Below are 20,043 nucleotides of genomic sequence, written 5' to 3' on the forward strand. Positions count from 1 at the left end.
GTTTTTGATAGATTTTTATTAGAATATTAGAGAGAGAAGCTCAAGATTTTGGAGATTTTGTTCTTAGATTTTAGAGAGAGAAACTTGGTGTTGATGATTGTTACATTTTGATCTGCATTCCTCTTTGATATTGATCAAAGTTTTGTAAGAATTCTTTCCTTTTCAATGCAATTTTATGTTTGATTCTTGATATATTGTTGAATTTTTATTATTTTGTTTGATTTGATTGTTGATATTTAGATTGCAATGTTGATGATGGAATTGATGATTAGTTTTGTTATGCTTTTCAATTTAGCATGTGTAGTGAGTAGTTTCCTTGCTAGGGAAGTGGTGAAGCATGTATGAGTGATAATCTATAGCTAATTTCGGGTTTTTGATTGATTTGATAATGTGATTAAATTGGTTGATGAAATTTGTGCATGTGTTTGATTTGAAGAGGAGTAGCTAACATTGATCATCAAGCTAGATTGCATAGTAATTTTCAATGACACGAAAAATTGATTTGGAAGCTATTATTATCGATTGATCTTATTTTGCGATTTTCCTTTGAAGTCATTTGTAGAGACATCTAGCTTGACCCTAGGAAATAGCTCTTTGAGTGATTTTGATTGCAAATATCGTTTTCCCTCGCATTGCTTGATTGATCAAATTCCCGACAAATTAGCAAGTGTATTACGAGTGCATGTGGATCCTAAATTCCCTAGTGCTTTATTTGATATTTGAATTCTATTTGTTGGTTTTGATTGAGTTGATTCGATACCCTAGACCAACCCATTGTTTTAAGACTTCGAAATAGCTTAGCTTGAGACCTTAGCAAATACCGCTTTCCCTTGGGTTCGACCCAGACTTACCCCTATACTTAGGGGTGGGTTTGGTTTTATAAATTTTGTTTTCATCGAGGAATCTTAGTAACCAATGACTTGGGTTTCACCCGCGTCAAAAAATGGTGTCGTTGCCGGGGAATAGCATGGTCATTTGTTGTTGTTGATTGAGTCTATTCCACTTATTTGAAAAACACAAAAATATTTTCTTTCTTTTTAGGCTACCTTTGTAGCCGTGATATTGATATTTTTCTTTGAGATTTGTATGCGTCGGGCATGAGATCGAAATTTAGTGCCATTTGATCCTGAAATTGAGGGGACTATAACAAGGATAAGGGTTGCCAATCGTTCCTCAAGCTCAAGTCCCCCAAGAAAGGAAATCCATAAAGAAGAAGAAGAAGAAGAACGAGAAAGCATGGGTGTTAATCCGAGAGCAGCATTGAAGGAGTTGGGAACTCCGGGAGCTTATAGGTTTGAAAGCGTAATTACTCCTCCTACGACACCGGCAAATGACTTTGAGATAAGATCGGTGATGATTACTTTGATAGAGAGGCGTCAATATAGTGGTGCAAAGCATGAAAGTCCCCTCAACCATCTTAAGGAATATGAGAAATATTGCAATACCATCAAGGTGAATAGGGTTTCTCAAGAATTCATTCGACTTAAACTTTTCCCTTTTTCTCTTATTGGACGAGATCTAGAGTGGTTAGACAAAGAGGTGAAGCCAAACTCTTTGAGAACATGGGATGAAGTTACTAAGGAGTTTCTATCTCGGTTCTATCCTCAAAAGAAGACGACCGAAGCAAGAGCTCTCATTTAAAGCTTTAAGCAAAAGCCAAATGAAAATCTTTATGAGGCATGGGAAAGGTATAAGGAGTACTAAAGAGAGTGCTCACACCATGGGATTCCCACCTATCAAATCATCCAAATATTCTATGGAGGTTTAAGCCCCCAAGGAAAGTCTTGCTTGGATGCCGGTGCCGGAGGCCCTATCATGAACAAAACGGAGGATGAAGTGGTGGACTTAATTGAATATGTGGAAGGATATCACATGGATTGTCAAGAAGGCGAAAGAGAGTCGACAAGCAGAAGCGGTTCAACGGTTTATTCAATCGACCATCTTAATGCCATCAACAATTTGTCCTCACAAATCTCAAACTTGGGAAAGGAGATGACCTCAATTAAGGCAAAGATTGAGAGTGCTTCTTCACAAACACCAATTCTTCCCTCCCACAATAAGGGGAGAGGTACATCTTCTAACTCTATTCCTCCTTCAACTTCGAATAATATGCCAAATGGATGTGTGTTTTGTGATGTATGTGGATCATATGACCATGATGCTTCTAATTGTCCACATGCATTTGAGAATTGTGATGATGTTGACAATAATGATTGTGAGCAAGTGAATTTTGTTCCAAATAACAACAATGGACAAAGATTTGATGGACCAAGGAACTTTGGGAATAGAAATGCTCACCAACAAGGGAACTTTGATAATTATAACAATGGTGGTTATAGAAACCAAGCAAATCAAAATTTCCGAGGGAACTATAATAATCAAGGCTATAATAATCAAAGCCAAGGACAAGGGTATGGAAACCAAAGCCAAGTTCAAGGCTATGGTAACCACTACCAAAACAATGGCCAAAATCAAAACCGAGGTAATTGGAGCAATCAAAACTAGGGAAATTTTAAGAAGAACAATCAAAGGGGACCCCCACCCGGATTTGCTCCAAGAACTCAAGGTAATGGTGAGAATTCCTATGCTCAACCTTCATCTTCTAAAACTACCTTGGAAGAAATCATCGAGAACCAAACTAAAATTTTGAACACTTACATGTCGGTAAGTGATAAAAAGTTCAATGAGATAATGACACACAACAAGATGCTTGAAACACAAATTACTCAATTAGCTATTACCTTGAAAGAGAGTGTGAATTCTAGCCCTTCTTCTTTACCCTCACAAGAAGTTTAACCTAAGAAACTCGTGTATTCTATCACCACAAGGAGTGGGAAAGTGCTTGAAGAGAGAGTTTCTACAAAAAGTGAGGAAGGGGAAAAGGTGAGTGATTCAAGTGAGGAAAAAGAGATTGATGTGTCAAAGAAGGTGAGAAAAGAAGCCCAAGAGGAAGAGAAGAGTGATGAGAAAGTGAAAGAGGAGGTGATCAAACTTAAACTTCCATATCCCCAAAAGTTTTTGAGAAACAAAATCGATGAACAATTTGGGAGATTTCTTTATATGCTTAGGGAAGTTCATCTTTCAATCCCTTTTCACCGAAGCTATGACCCAAATGCCAAGATATTCTAATTTCCTTAAGCAAATCTTTAGTGGGAAGAGAGAGTGCAATGAGATTGACTTGGTAAAGGTTGGGGAATGTTGTAGCGCTTTGATTCACGATGATTTAGCCAAGAAAATGAAAGATTCGGGTAATTTCTCTATCCCTTGCAAAATCAATGGAAAATTGTTTCAAAATGCTCTTTGTGATCTTAGTGCAAGTGTGAGCATAATGCCTTATTTGGTCTTTAGGAAGCTTAAGTTAGGTGAGCTTCTTCCAATTGCAATTGGCCGATCGATCTATTAAGTTTCCAAAGAGAAGAGTTGAGGATGTTCCCCTCAAGATAGGAGAGTTCCCAATTTCGGTTGATTTTATTGTGCTTAAGATAGCGGAATATGACAACATACCTATAATTTAAGGGAGGCCTTTCTTAGCTACTTCGGGAGCTTTGATAGCTGTGAAGGGTGGCCTTATTACTTTGAAGGTTGGTAACAATAAGCCTAGTTTTAAGCTTAAATCGATGCATGAATCTTTGTCTTTTGTGAATGGAATTATGTGCATCAATTCACCTTATTCCAATGATAATGTATGCATGATTGCTTCTTCAACTAAAAATGTTCTTGTGGTTTGTGATAATGTGCCTTTGAGTGTTGAAAGAAAGAAAATTAGTGAAGATAACAAGGAGCCTTTAAAGCTTGTGGATGAGGAGGTGATTGATATACCTCCATGGTTTGAGCTCAACCCTCAAGAGGATGAGGTTGACTCCGAGAGTGTTGATGGTGAGAAACCGTTCACTAAAAGGAGCAAGAAGACAAAGAAGAAAAAGAGAGCTTTTGTGAAGAAGAAAATGAAGTTGAAGCAAAGTGAGCATGTTTCGGAAGTTTTAACAAATGAGAATACATCAAACAATGATGAGAAGTTTCCAAGGAATGGGAAAAAGTTTGTTTCCTCTACCACTTTGGACAAGGTAGTGTTCTTTGAACCTTCATGATTTGGAGGAAGGGTCAAGCTTGGGACCTTAAGCAAGCGCTTCCAAGGAGGCAACCCGGTTTTCTAACATTTTCTTTTGATTCTATGTTTCTTAGTTTTCTTTTAATTGTTTTTCTTTCTTTTACTTATTTTGTATTTGGATTAATAGGTTGAATTCATAGAAATTGGACCCCCCTCGAACGAGCATGAGCACAATGGGAAGGTGTTTCGTGGTACTTGGTGAGAGTATGCTCGATATTATAGAATTTCGAGTTGAATGGGCAAGGTTATCAAGGAGGTAAGATTGGAAAAGTTGTGCTTAAATGTAAAGCAAATATGTGCTTGGTGGGTTCATTATGGTGCTCTCATTAATTAGGGATGTTTATACCCATTGTCAAGAGGTTTAGAAACTGATGTGTTTAGTGGGTTCAATAATCCCGGGATGATGAAGATCATTAAGCCCATAGATGAACGCACCAAGACCAAGAAGCAAGCAAAGAAGAAGAGTGGTAGGGCCGCGGGCGCACAGGCCTCGTGCGTGGGCAAGCAGGTCGCGTGCACAAGCGTGCACCCCTGCTGCGCGTGCAGGTTCCCAGCTGCACTACTTCTTCTTTTTTCTCCTTTCTTTTCCTCATTTTCACTCTCAACCTCACCCTCGTCCGCACTCCTCTTTCTCCCAAAACCGAAACCCTAACCCTCGAACAACAAAAATCATCCCTCAAATCATCAAAACAACACACAAAATAAACAATTTCCTACTCAAATTTCATCATTTTCATCAAGAATCATACTACCTTCCTCTATTTCTTCTTCTCAAATCTCTTTCCTCCATTGAAGAGCAAATTGGAGATTTTCGGTGTAGTGGATTTTGTGTTTAAATCTTGATCAATCTTGCTTCTTGTATGGTATAATCATCTTCTTTACCTCTATTTTACATTATTATATCAATTTGTAGCAAGAAATTGATTAATTTTGTAATAGTGAATAGTAGTAGTATCATTTTGGTTGAAATTGAAGATTAATTGAGTAATTTTGTTGATTATATGTGTTGTTGTTGATTAATATTTCCTTATATTGTGTTGTTGATTGATTGTGTAGCTTATTTGTGAAATTTGTTGCAATTTGTAAAAGGTTGAATTTTGGTATTGTTGGTAGTAAGTGGTGATTGGAGTATTGGTTGGTTGAACCACGTATTGTGGTAGTGTTGTGGTTGTATTGTGATTGTGGTGAATTTTAGAGTTGTGATTGAATTTTGGTTGTGAATTGGTGAAGCAAACATAACCATTGAAGAACCTTCTCCATCAAACACACCTTCTTCCCAAACACAAAATGAAGACCCTCTTCCACTACCCATAACATGATTCACCAATCCAAACCATAAACCGCTTTGGAATGAATTCAAGAAAAGAACCATAAAGCCCTCACGACACTATCATCAATCAAGCATGACCAAACTGGGAATTGATGAGGACTTATGGGTCTTATTTGACAACCTTAGGTTAGGTAGCTTCGTCAACAAACGCTACCGAACCTACCTTGAGCCAGCTAGGGAGTTCTTGGCCTCTTTGACTACTACTCCGGTTGGTACCAAGGACTACCAAATAACCTTCCAACTATTCAATGTGGAGCATGTCATATCTTTGGCCGAATTCAATACGGCCCTTGATTTCAATCCGGGGGCAGATATTCTTTTCTCAGAGCATGATTATTTGGATGGGTACGCCATAAATTCATGGTGGCGTAATATCTCAGGGTTGGATGAGTTCACCGCCCGCTATTCTCTTGCAAGCGACATTTTTCAACCATGTCTTCGAGTGCTTTATCGGTTGTTGGGTTACTCGGTTTTCCCAAAACAAGACTTGGGAAAGATGTCGCAAGCCGAGTTGGGAGTTCTTTGGATGGCAACTAGGGAAGAGTTGTGCGGAAGGTTGAACTTTGTGAACATATTCTTGAGGAATTGTATGGATATGCGGGGCAAGAAGTTGGGAGACATCCCTTGTGGTAGCATGGTGACTAGGTTGGCTACCAACCTTGGTTAAGGTAGATATCTCCTCTCTTGTACTCTGGTGGGGGATGCCGACACCCTCTACCTCGACATTGCTCAACTCCGGCAAGTGCAATTCGTAACAAAGGACAATGATGATGAGGTGTTTGATTGGCTAGTGAGGAATGTTCATCGGTGTTATCTTCCGAACCCCTCCTTGACCTCCCTCCACCGGCATGCCCCGAATGTGTGGTTTGTTCCCATTAGCAACCACATCCCCGGTGAAGATGAAGACATGCAAGATGTCCTCAACGAAGAGCAACAAATTCAGCAAAATCAAAATTAACGTCAACAACAACAACAACTACAAAAAGATCAAGAAGTGCCTCAACCTCAACATCAACAACATCGATTCTCCAACCCCGACATGGAGGCTTTGAGTGCCCAAATGGCGGGCATGCAAGTTCGATTGGAGGGGATGTATGATCAAGATTTTGAGGCAATCTACAACCAAATGAGAGGCATCTCAGAATTGCAACAAGGTATGTTTCTCCAACAACTCTATGATGCGAGTGTTAACCATGGGGAGATCACTCCCCCAGTTAACTACCCGTATTTTCCTCCTCAACTCGGTCCCGTACCTTCTTGGGGAGATTGTGGGAGGGCTACCTACCCATAATGGCAAGGACCTCAAGGGTCCAACACCGAGACTCGCTCATTTCCGGATGAGCACGATAACTATGATTACCGTGTGCCCGGTGGGAGCGACTATAACTTTGTTTTTCTATTGTTAATTTTTCTTTCGTTTTATTTTGTTTTGAATTTACTAACCGTTTTCTTTGTATATAGTTCTATTTTCTCTTTTTCTTTCTCACTCGGTTTTGCAAATTCATGCTATGCTTGATTGGAGCTTCATGGAGGTGGTGTTTTCGTTACCCCGCTTTTCTTAGTTTAGCTTGGATTCCCGGTGAGATCTTTCTTATTTCCTTCTTTTCTTTCTTTTCTTTCATTGTTTGCATAGAATAGGATTAGGTTAAGAAAAGTTGAATGGTTCGAGGATGTTTTCTTTGTAACACCAAGAGTGTTTGGGGTCATTGGCGATGTTGTCGAATGACCACTTGTTTGGCGATTGGGATTTATATGACATGCATGCATCTTTGCACTTTTCTTTATCTTTTCCTTTGTTTTCCTTTTCTTCTCTTTTCTACTTTGATTTTTCATTTCATTCTTTTAAAAAATGCAAAAATCCAAAAATATGATTTTGAGGCTTTCTTTTTGTTTTCTTTTTGTGTTATGCTTTTATTATGGATATAATATCATCCGAACTTTTTCTTTTAAATGAATAGTTTCTTATGTGGTAACCAGTATGCACTATTTGAGAGTATCTTTGGTTGATTCTAGGATAGAGTATGCTAAGGTAGTGTTTTTAGAACTTTTGGGACCTTGAAGCCGGATTCTAATTGTTTCTGGAAAGTTGAAATTGCTCCCTTTTGGTGAATTTGAAACTAATAGTGAGTTATTGCTACAACCATGTAAGGTTTCATTCTTTTCAAGCCTTCTACATATTTTGCATGAGCGGCACCTGGATCCTTGACTATTGTATGCTTTATCTAGAACTTGACTCTTGTCTCCCGAGGTCGTGACCGAGCCATTTAGGAAGGACAAAAGCATCTTTTCGGGGTGGTGATTTTACATTTTCTAGGATAGTTTTCTATTTCTTTATTTTGGGTACCTTCATTTTAAGCCATATCTTTAGATTTTAAGCCATTTATTTCATTCTTGTTTCCATTATTGGTTTTTGTGAAGCAATTGATCATTGTTGGAGATTATTGTGGATTAGTTGAATATTGGTTCTTATAATATATGCAAGTTTGTATTATAAATATCTTGTGAATAAAAGGCAAAAGCCAAGTTGAAAAAGCCGTACATAATTAAAAGAGGCGAGGACAATGAAATAATGTGAAAAATTGTGATGAGCGTCATTTATAGTTTTTGATTCATTTTTCTATAATTTCTCGTTTTATTTTCTTATATTCTTTCTAGTTTTCTCTTATTTTCTGTCTTTATAGCTCATTGTGGTTTTCCGTTCACTTTTATGAGTTTTCCATGATTTTTGTTCTTAATTAGCTATTTTAGTTTAATTTCTATTTTTTTTGCTTTCTCTCTTACTTTTACTTGATTCCTTGCAAGTGAAGTTTTGAAATCTTGTTTGCCGCTCTCTTACGGATGTTTTCTCATTAATTTTAGGTCCGGAGTGTGCAAATATTTGAAGATTAAAAGGCTGCCCTCCTCGCGGGCATCACCTCGAGAGCGTCGATGAGGAGCATGCTTGTGAGCGCTAGAACTAAAGCAAGAGGCCGAGTGCACGACCATCACTATGGTGCGTGAACGTAGCAGTGTGCATGACTGGCACCAACCTATGGTGCGCGCGTGCACACTCTCTTGTGCGTGCACACCATAGGTTGGTGTGCGCGCGCACACCCTCTTGTGCGTGCGCACCGTGGTTCTCCGTCCCTTTTGTTTTTCTTTGTATATATACTTGCGACCTTTCTATTTTTGAACAACTTTAGACTAGATTAGAATTTCTCACTCATATTTTAGCTTAGGTTGAGAGTTTCTCTCTCTAGTTTTAAGGATAGTTTAGGAGTAGTTTTAGAGAGAGAAAGTGAGGGATTTCAATGGTGGTTTGTGAGATTAAAGATTCAATGGTGACAATTGTATTGAAGATCTTCATAATTAATCAATGAGCATTTCTCACTCTCTCTCCTCTTTATTCCTTTGTTTAATTTCATATTGTTTGGTTGATTTTAATGATTGATTTTGATATTGGTTTGATGGTTGATTTTGATGTTTGGTTTAGTTTTGTTTTTCATCTCTACTATGATTCTCGAGTAGTTTCCTTGCTAGGGATTGGGTAAACATGTATGATTGATGGATTGAGATTGATTTGGGAATTTGAGTAGTTCTTGTGTTGTAATTAAATTGATTCATAGAGGTTTACATGTTGTCTAGTTTGATTGGAGTAGCTAACCATGATGCTAACATTGATTGCATGATTGGATTGATTGACATGACCACTTGATATCAATTTGATCATAATTGGTTGAGTATTTGATTATGTTTCTTCTTGTTGTTTAGCACTAGAGAAATCTAGGTTAGAGAGTATGAGGATGATTAGTTGAATGCTCCTAATTGCTCCTACTATTTGTCTTCGCATTGCTTAGATTGCATGTTTCCCTAATTAGCTTGATTATCATGAATGCATGTTGATCCCCATTCCCTAGTGTTTCATTTGTTTGTTTGGTTCTTGGTTTAGGTAGTTGATTAGTGTTACCTTTTCACCTTGACTTCGACCTAGCTTAGGCGTTAATTAGAAATACTTCAACATAACTGTTCCTAGTGGTTCGACCCTTAACTTACCTCTTTACTTGTATTTAGGTTTGTTAGGTGATTATAAGTTTGTTTGACACTAGGGAGGATTAGTTAACGACCTAGTTTTCCCTACGTCAAATTGAAAAAATGAAAAAAATGAGAAAAAACAAAGCAAAGAAAATTCAAAAAGCTTTGGCAAAATTGAAAAAAAGTGTGAAAATGTAAAAGTTCAAAAACATTTTGATGTGAGTGTTTTCTCCCTAAGCATTGAGGACAATGCTTCATTTTAGCTTTGGGGGGGAGGGGTGGGAAGCGTTCTTACGCTTTTTGTGTATATGTTTGTGATTTTGGCTTTGAATAAGCTTGGGGTGTTGGTGTTTTTGTTTGGTGACTGCTTGATTATGGTGTTGAGGATTGATCACCCTTTGCTTCACAGTTTAGGTACACCACCAAATTTCAAATTTTAGCCTACCTTTACCCTTTTCGCCCTTACATTACAACCCTTCTCAAGACCTTTTGACCTTTGTGGTTAAGTCATAAGTCGGTGGAGGGAGATGTCAGTCAAGCCTATAGAGCGCTCTCATGCCGTGTGGACATCAAAGTCGGTGTTGAACCCACCGTGAAGGCGTCTAGTGACTGCCTCCCCCAACATGTATCAAGTGGAGCGCACGGGAGCATCAACGAGTGCACGAAAGCAATCTCCCCTGCTCCCAGGCGCGGCCGCGCACAAAGGAGGATTGGCCGCGCAGGTGCCAGGAGCGGCCGCACAGCTTCCTCCCCCCTATTCCGTACCCACTTTGTTACGGCCACGCTTTGGGGTGAGAGGCTACGCTATTTGAGGTTCTTTTTGGATGTTTAACTAACTTCTCCTTAGTTAATTTTACTATATATAGATTTTCTTCATTTCTATAGAGAAAGGAAGCTTTTGATTTAGTTTTTGATATATTTTGATTAGAATTTTAGAGAGAAAAGCTCGAAATTTTGGAGATTTTGTTCTTAGATATTAGAGTGAGAGATTTGGTGTTGACGATTGTTACATTTTGATTTTCATTCCACTTTGATATTGATCAAAGTTTTGTAAGAATTCTTTCCTTTTCAATGCAATTTTATGTTTGGTTCTATATATTGTTGAATTTCTATTGTTTTGTTTGATTTGATTGTTGATATTTGGATTACAATGTTAATGATGGAATTGATGATTAGTTTTGTTATGCTTTTCAATTTTACCATGTGTAGTGAGTAGTTTCCTTGCTAGGAAAGTGGTGAAGCATGTATGAGTGACAATCTATAGCTAATTTTGGGTTTTTGATTGATTTGATAATGTGATTAAATTAGTTGATGAAATTTGTGCATGTGTTTGATTTAAAGAGGAGTAGCTAACATTGATTATCAAGCTAGATTGCATAGTAGTTTTCAATGACACGAAAAATTGATTTGGAAGCTATTATTATCGATTGATCTTATTTTGCGATTTTCCTTTGAAGTCATTTGTAGAGACATCTAGCTTGACCCTAGGAAATAGCTCTTTGAGTGATTTTGATTGCAAATATCGTTTTCCCTCGCATTGCTTGATTGATCAAATTCCTGACAAGTTAGCAAGTGTATTACGAGTGTATGTGGATCCTAAATTCCCTAGTGCTTTATTTGATATTTGAATTCTATTTGTTGGTTTTGATAGAGTTGATTCGATACCCTAGACCAACCCATTGTTTTAAGACTTCGAAATAGCTTAGCTTGAGACCTTAGCAAATACCGCTTTCCCTTGGGTTCGACCCGGACTTACCCCTATACTTAGGGTTGGGTTTGGTTTTATAAATTTTGTTTTCATCGGGGAATCTTAGTAACCAACGACCTAGGTTTCACCTGCGTCAGTAACGTGGCTTGGCTCAAGGTTATGAAAAATGGATAGGCTCAAGTATACTCCCTTAATCCCTTACTTTTGGTGCTTCTCGAATTAAACCCTTTCTACTTTGTGTGACAACTTCTACATTAGGTGCCTTTTCCTTGTCTTCCCTCTCTTTCTCGTTTTTTTTTTTTCCTTTTTAACAATCTTGGTTTTGGGTTTAGAAAAATTTTGCATTCAATCTTTCTTTTTTTGGGTTTAGACTAACTTTGTGTCCCCCTCTTATGTTTGTTCCCCCAATTTTTTCATTTGTATCTCTTTGCACCATTCCCATCCCAAGGTTTGGAAATAATGTAGGTTGAATAAGTAAGGCTCAATTGACGAAGTTCAAAAGGGCTAACAAAAGATGGATTGTTCTAAGGTTATTAACATGGGATTATCTACGTGGAGTTTCAAGTTGCCTCATGTGTTGGTGTAGTCATCATATCTATTTTTAGTGGGCCAATCAGATGGGCTTCTTTTCATCCAGTACATCTTATAAGCCAAAGCTCATCAAGATTCTTAAAGTGTTAAGTATGTATGCCTTTTTTGATATCGCCTATTATAGACACCCAAATGTGTCTCCCCAAAACCAAACCTAGTGATGAATACCTTTTGCGTCGAATGATAATCGAACGAGGTGAAAGTGTTAAAGATCTAGTGTTGCGGTTGGTTTTTATTCTTTCTTTCTGTTTTCGAAAACAACTCTATTTTATGAAAACAGCCAATCAAGTTTAATTTTGTCCACGACAAGGGTCCAATAATAGTGTAGTTGGATGGGGCTTGCAAAGAGCTTTCCAACGATATATTATAAGCCCAATTCCGATGAATAATGAGGAAGTTATGGCCAAAATACTAAACTGGGCCCGGTTTGATCTTTACATGCGGCTCAATGATCCAGGGGAGGGCCCAATGTTAATTATTATTCATAAAGTTATTAGAATTGATTATACTCTTCTAGAATTCTCTAGAAGGTTCTTTTTAATCCTAATAAGATTAGAATTAATAATTATATTTTGATAAAGTTTTATTTGGAATAAAATTATATTTTATGGAAAATATGATTTCAGTTTCATACGGATTTTACAAATCGATTTTGATTCATATGTGGACTTCGTGTTGAAAGCGCGTAGAAATCCAGGCTGTCGCCACGCGACAGACCCTGTCGCCTGGCGACAAGGTCGGTTTTGCAGCGACAACGTGGAGTTTTATTCCTTATCAAATTCTACTTATTTCCGGACTGTTTTCTTATAAATAGGGTCCTGAACCTCCGTTTTTATTCATCTACAATCAACAATCCACAACAATCAACAATCATCATCTCTTTCTCTCTCAAAAACCTAGAAGCTTTCTCTCTCTCTTTTTCTAAACCTTCCCTCTTACAAAATTCCGCATTCACAAGATCTAGACACACCTAGCCAAGTTTGAAGTTGCCTTCTCCCTAGACGTGAAAGGTTATAATTTCTGAGGGTTTGGTCCCTAATCTCTATTTCAATTATTTAATTTGATTGTTTTGATTTATATTTTCCTTGAAGTTACTAACACGTGTATTTTGTTATTAGAAAGAAATACGAGGCATCAAAGTATGTAATCTTATTGCTCTATTCTTGTAGAAAGCATGTTTAAATTTGTTTAATTCCTAATATCATGTTAGGATGTTATTATTGCTTTCTAGTATCATGTTTAGGGAAAAGGTTATAATATCAAATATGCTTATTATGATTCCTGCGATGCTTCCTATGCTTTCTAATATTATATCAATATCATTTTAGTATCATGTTAGGGCTAAAGCTTTGATCTTTATTGTTTAGTGACATTCTAGGGTTTGTTATTAATCTTGTTAGTATCATGCCTAGGATCTTGCTATTAATATTATGCTTTAACATGATTATAATTATAATTATGATGATTGTTATTATGTTGCTTGATGATTATTATTGTTATTGCTTGATCACGCCTTTTATGCATGCCTAAAGGGAATTTGTACTTGTAATCACGCTTAATAAGATAATTAATAATCTTGTTTAGGGCTAATATGATTATAATTCAAGTGATCACCAATAATAGTTTTATTTGTGCATTAAGTTCAACCAACATAGATAAACAGGTTTAGGGTTAACCTATTGATTGCATGCTAGTCAGAAAGCGCACATGAATACGAGAAGAATGAAGTAGAGGCCTATTATTAGGGCAGGTTCAATCTCTTTTAGGTTGGATTTGTACCTTCATCCCCGAACCCTATTTGGTTCAAGACCTTTTAGAGTTGACGATCTCCTGGATCGTTAAGGGGTGTAATCTTCACCTTGTGAACGGTTTACAAGTTCCTAAAATTTGTTAGCGACTCTTTTGCTCTAGCTTCTTTCCCTTTGGACGCCACCATGCTTAAGTGTATGATCACAGTGGGGTTCAAGTTTGGGGTTAATGGCTTGAAATATTCCCTACACCTATTTGTATGTGTTTTATTTAATTCGAGCTAATAACAACAAAGAAATTGAAAAGGGAACAAGATAAACGTATTTGAAAATATAATTTTTATTCATTAATTAATGAGAGTACATAATAAGTAGATTCGACAGAATGAATCTCTTAGTCCATCATAAAGAAAACAAAAGAAAAAGAAAAAGAAACAAGACCTAGGGTGTACATCTTGAATTGTTGACAACTTCTTAAGATTGCGTCTTCGAGCTTTGTCTGTTTCCAACATAGGCGAAATCCTCTCTAAAAATCTAGTCCATCTATATGATTCATGGTTTCATTTATCAAGTCCTTTTCAATTAATGTTCCCAATATAGAATTTCTGAAATGTGTCTAAACCAAGGTATTGTAAATGGCACTTGTATGGTGGAGACATATTGTCTATGAAGTTTGGGACAAGTTCATGATCCGGAGGTCTTTGTGAAAGAAGAGCAACCTTTGATCGTCGCCTGGAAAAGAAGTCAATAAAGCCTTCTTCTTCCTCTTGCTTAAGCAATTCAAGATCGCGCAAGGTAGTTTTGAGCTCGATGTTGTCTCCATATTAGGCTAAAAACGCTTTTAAAATGTCAATCCAAGTGGAAATTTGTTTTTCATCAAGGTTATAAAACCATGATCTAGCACTTGGGTCCAATGAAAGAGGAAAAGTACATGCATATAAGCTATGCTTAACCCCTTTCAATGCCATAATTCCAATAAAGCTCATTAAGTGAGTCCTAGGATTGTCAAGACCTTTTCTGAGAGAGTGTTGCCACTAGGTTGTGGTGCAAGCTCGTAATTAAATTACTTATTCCCTTAGCTAGCTCGAAGGACAATTTCTCCAAGGCCTCTACTCTTTCGCCTCTTGTTTTTTCTTGCAGGATGTTTTCTTTTTCTTTCTTTGCTTTTATTTTCGCATTTTCTTCTTTTTTATGAGCCTTCATTTGGGCTTCTTCTTCTCATAGGGCCTTAAAGTTTTGGAGTTCCCCTCTAAGTTTCTCCAATGCTGCTTTGTCACCCATGATTGAACTAGTATGCGAATATGGAAGATGATCTAGTAATGTGTATCAAAAGAAATTGAGCGCGTTCACTTTAAACCTTTTTTGCCAAGCATTCAAACAACGATCAAAAGTCAAAATAATTGTCTTCTTTCTTTTTTTTTCATATATTCCTGTAATACAAATTCACTTTAAGTTTGTTGATGAAAAAATGTCAAAAAATTCACGAACAATGGAATGTCATGATTTGTGTTGATTTCAACAAGGTAATCATCTAAGGATTTTACTTTATATGTATTGTTTTTCGAAAAATGTAGAAGAGAAAGAAAGTGAAAGTTGTATTGACATGCTCATCAAATTTTTAGAAATATTAGTCAACCTTAGTACACTCCTTAAAATGATCAAAATACTAGAAATATTGTATTTGTTGATTATTTAGATTACAATAGAGATCTTTATCGTTTTTTTTTATTTTTTTTAATATAATTCACATATTTCTCTTCTTTAAAGGATAGTATATTACTATTTGCTTAAAAGAACGATGGCCTCCGAATGTAAAATTCAAGAAATAATTAAATCATTTTCTCAGTTTTATCATTCATTATATTCTTTCTCTTTTTTTTAGGATAATAATCTTTTTGTATCATACTCTTTTTTTTTCTTTTTTTTTTTATAAAACGATTTTCTGATTTTTTCTTTGTTCTATTTTTTTGCTTTTTTTTTTTTTGTTTTTTTGTTTAAGAGGCAATCATCCCAAGGAAGGTTCTCGGGATTTTCTTTTTAAACCATAGAAGAGGTAAATAAATTATGTTCTTAAGTCAAGGTTGACTAATTACAACTAAAAGATGACAACCTTGAAAATAGACACGTTTAAGATTGGGAATATTGATGACGCCCTATCAAGAGATGCGAACTTCTAATGACGAATCTTATGAGAAGTAATGTCATTAGTTCGATTATAAAGTACGTAATGAATCATCATAATCAAAAACAGTATCGCGCGCAATTTTCCTCTTGCGCTAATGTGGAAAGTGCGACTTCAAGAGTAGCGCCTGCCATATGCGGTATTTTTTGTTTTTTTGTTTTTTTTTTTTTTTTTTTGTTGTGTAAACGAAAAGGATGATTAAAAGACGTGTTTTTTGATTTTTTTTTTAAACAAAGAATGATTAAAGATTTTTTATTTTTTTTTAAAAAAAAAACTAAAAGATGAACTATTAAAAAGAAACAACTAAGTTAGACAACACGGTTAGCCAAAGAGATATTATTAGCACCTACTTAACGATTAACCTTGAAACGGTAATATCGTTTTTTCCGTATAACATTGCTCATAACGAGTTAAAGTCAACATTGAACAGTGGGCGCGTGCCAGACATAGAGTTGCGCGGAAGGGCCAAGCGCAACTCCTGGACTTGCGCTTGGAAGGCGCGCGCAACTTTGATGGTTGCGCATGCCACCTGGTAGGTTAGATTTTTTATTTTTTATTTTATTTTATTTTTTTACGAAAACCGAAGTGCAGTTTTTTTTTTTTTTTTTTTTTTTTTTTTTTTTTTTTAAATATCTCTTGGTAACAAGTTGGAATTAATTAGATTAGACACGAAGCACATAATAAGCACATATTCATGTAGTCACATAAGTACATAAAAGGAACCTTCAAAGCATACAATGCTATTCTAAGGTTAAGGATTGGGCGTCCAAAGGTACCATATCTTAAAGGACGATGCACGAATCAATAAATCAACTTGTTGACCCATGACATAGCCCTCCCAACATTTTGTTGGCGGTATGGGTGGGATGATGGTTATTGATTTCGGGATAGAAGCCTAGTGTTGGAACCCTTAGTCAATGAGCCAATCCCCAATGGTTAAAGTGTGCTATGATTATGCGTGATGCAATGTTCCTTGTTTGGCTTTTACTTTTGTGAAAAAGGAAGATATTATGTGTTTAAGTCTCGCTCTCTAACTAGAGATTATCCAAGTTAGTTCTCGTTACAACCCATAGGTAACCTAGTGTTGGAAACCTTGAACCATAACTAAGAACTAAACTTGTAACCTCTAAGTCCCCAGTGGAGTCGCCACTGTAAGGAGGGTGTGCCCATCGTAGGGGATCCTTCTCCTTATATGCCATGACCCTTTAAAAGCCTAAGACTTTACACTTGTTAGGGTGTTTTAGGATTTGAATTCCTGACTATTTGGGAGACCTTTGAATTAGAGTTGATCCGATCATCATGCTTTTTTGTAAGAAACTAATAAGGAGTCGCCAATGAGTTTTAGGAAAACTCATAAACCTCGTTCATGCCTTTCTCCCAAGTAGAGTTCAAGGGATATTTAGCATGAATCATAAGTTTACCCCATGGCCAAATTGGTCTACGTGTACCAAAAATGAGTTTGGGAGCGAGGGTAATAAAATAACGTTCCCTTTAGGGGGAATCGCTATTCTAGCCCTAGTGCGGCCTTTACTAGCTCTTCCTTTTTCACAATTTCATCACCAAACAATATATGCAATGTGGTTCCTAAAAACTAAGTTAGTTGATTTTATTTACAAACATTAATCACGTAGGAATTTCGTTGTAAAAGTCGTTATTCTTTGTTTAAATAATATTCGTAAAAAGAACAATAAATAAACAAGATTTGCCTTGGCTTAGGTGATCAATCAACAATTAATTATTCAATTCTATTCTTTAATTAACGCAATAATACTATGTCAAATTAATTAATTAAAAGTTTGTTTAAAGTGATCAAACAACACTAATTAATCAATTAAAGTTATTTAAACAATAAAAGAAAAGTGATTTATCTAAGTGCTCAGGAAACTAACCGTTCTTCTTTTATGTTAAATCTCCATTTAATGCGTTTATGGATTTTCTTTCTTCTTTGTACCTCCAAAGACTTCAATGGATTCAATTAGGGTTGGAAAGTATTTGGGAAGAGAGAAGAAAAGTAGTGTGATAGTAAGAGAACTTGAGGGATTAGGGTTTTGAGAATGCTAGGGTTAGAGTTTTGATTTTTCAGTCCCCTTTAGGTTTAACAAAGACCCTTATTTATAGGTTTAGGAATCTACGTTTAGGGTTTTAGACCCGCGCTGTCAGGTGGCGTGCGCAACTCTCTAAGTCACGCTGGGTGCCTGATGAATGTCATTTATGGCACTCATTTGATCCCTTTTAGGGTGAATTTTATTCTCTTTTGTAGCTCTTTTTATTCCCTTTTTCCTTAATTTTGCTCTTTATTTCTTTAGTTTGCATTTTCCATAGTAGATTTTCCATTTTCACGTATTTCTTTGTTTATTTCGCCCTTTTCCCCTTTATTTGTTTGTTTTCTTTTATTTTCAGGAGAAGTTCGTTCCTGAGGTCTCTTCCTAGGTTTTGCAGTGATTGGGATGTTTAGTGTCTTCCATTTGAAGCCCAAGTATGGAGATGTGCAAGTTCCAAGTTTCCTTAGGGCGTGTATTCATGCCGTGGGGGCACCAATTCTGGTGTTGAACCCACCGTCAAGGTGTTTTAAAAACTGTCATGCTCCGTGTTCATCAAGCACACCAAGTGGAGCGCACGAGGAGTGTCAAGATGAAAGGGAAAAGAGCTGCCCTGCTCCTAGGAGCGGGCGCGCGTCTTGGTGCCGCGGGCGCGCGGTGCTCTGGCGCGGCAGCGCCTATTGCTCCCCCTGTTCCGTACCCTTTTCTTCGCCTCCGCGCACCTCTAAAGTGAAGGCCGTGCCTGTACGGGTTCTTTTGGGATGACTAACTACTTCCTCCTTTGTTAGTTTAACTATTTATAGTTTTTCTCTTCATTTTTGGGAGAAGATTTTTTTAGAATTAGAATTAGGTTTGATTTTCTTAGAGAGAGAAACTCTAGGTTTTAGATTTTGTAGAGAGAGAGAAACTTGAAGATTGATGGTTGATGATTGATGATAGTTACAATTGGTTTTGATTTCAAGCACATTTCCATTATTTGATCAAGTTTGTAAGAATTCTCTTTACTTAAATTCAATCTTTAGCTTTTGATTTCAATTGTTTTGTTGATTGTTCAAGTTTATTGATTTCTTGATTGAATTGGTTTGATTGGAATGATGTTGATGAATTTGATGAATTGTATAGCTTTGTTCTTAATTTCTTTACTGGATTGTGAGTAGTTTGCTTGCTAGGGGTGCGGTGAAGCATGTATTAGTGATGGATCATAGCTAATTGGGGGGTTTTTGATTGATTTAGCATTGTGATTAAATTGGTTGATTGATTTTGTGCATGTGTATGGATTGGAAGGAGTGATCAACCTTATTCTTCATGCTAGATTGCATTGTGTGTCTACATTGATACGGACCATTGATTTGTAGCTCGCATTTGTCGATTGAGCTTGGTTAGTGACGTTCCTAGTTAGAGTCTTTCGTAGTTGGCGCTAGTTAGACCTCTAGGAGATAGCTTGTCGAGCTCTTTTGATTGCATTGTCTATCTTCCCTTGCAATACTCGAATTAATCAATCTCCAACCCAATTAGTGTGTGTTCATTGCAAGTACATGTGGATCCTAAATCCCTAGTGTTTTGATATATTGATTTACTTTGTGATTTACTTTGTTGTTTAGTTGAATTTAGATAACCTACACTACCTCTTACGTTTCGAAATAGCTTGACTTTGGCCGTAGCAAACTTTCCCCCATTCCTAATGGTTCGACCTGAGCTTGCCCTATTACTAGGCGTAGGTTTGGTTACAAATTTAGTTTGATTGGAGGAATTTTAGTTTCAACGACCTAGAATCCAACCTCCATCAAAATGGCGTCGTTGCCGGGGAATGGCGTAGTTGTTTGCTATTATTGTTGAGTCTATTTCATTTTATCTCAAAAATACAAAAATATATTTCTCTTTAGGCTACATTTGTAGCCGTGCTACTAATATTTTCCTTTGAGATTGTGTGTGCAAGAGAACATGGGATAAGTCCCAAGGGTGACATTGAAGGAGTTGGGAACTTTGGGTGCATATAAGTATGAGAGCGGGATTGCTCCATCTTCAATTCCGGAAAGTGACTTTGAAATCAAGCCGGCAATGGTAAACTTGATTGAAAGGCGACAATATAGTGGTGGAAAAAATGAAAGTCCCCTCAATCATATTAAGGAATTCGAGAAATATTGCAACACAATTAAGGTGAGCGGGGTCGCACAAGAATTCATAAGGCTCAAGCTATATCCTTTCTCTCTAATTGGAAGAGCTCAAGAGTGGCTAGACAAGGAAGTGAAGCCTAATTCCTTGAGAACTTAGGATGATGTAACTAAAGAATTTCTTTCCCGTTTCTTCCCTCAAAAGAAAATGGCGG

The 20,043-nt window shown here is 36.8% G+C and overlaps 1 non-coding gene across 1 annotated transcript; it reads right to left on the bottom strand.

Annotated features, from left to right (window-relative positions):
• Window positions 1-1,621: 1,621 nt before the first annotated feature.
• Window positions 1,622-1,727, bottom strand: LOC145565887 (small nucleolar RNA R71). Its single transcript, XR_014095247.1, has one exon. It is a non-coding gene; the product is annotated as a small nucleolar RNA R71 (small nucleolar RNA).
• Window positions 1,728-20,043: the final 18,316 nt, after the last annotated feature.

This window comes from Chenopodium album, chromosome 10 (assembly GCF_948465745.1).
Source record: "Chenopodium album chromosome 10, dcCheAlbu1.1, whole genome shotgun sequence".
In the NCBI taxonomy this organism is placed as follows: Eukaryota; Viridiplantae; Streptophyta; class Magnoliopsida; order Caryophyllales; family Amaranthaceae; genus Chenopodium; species Chenopodium album.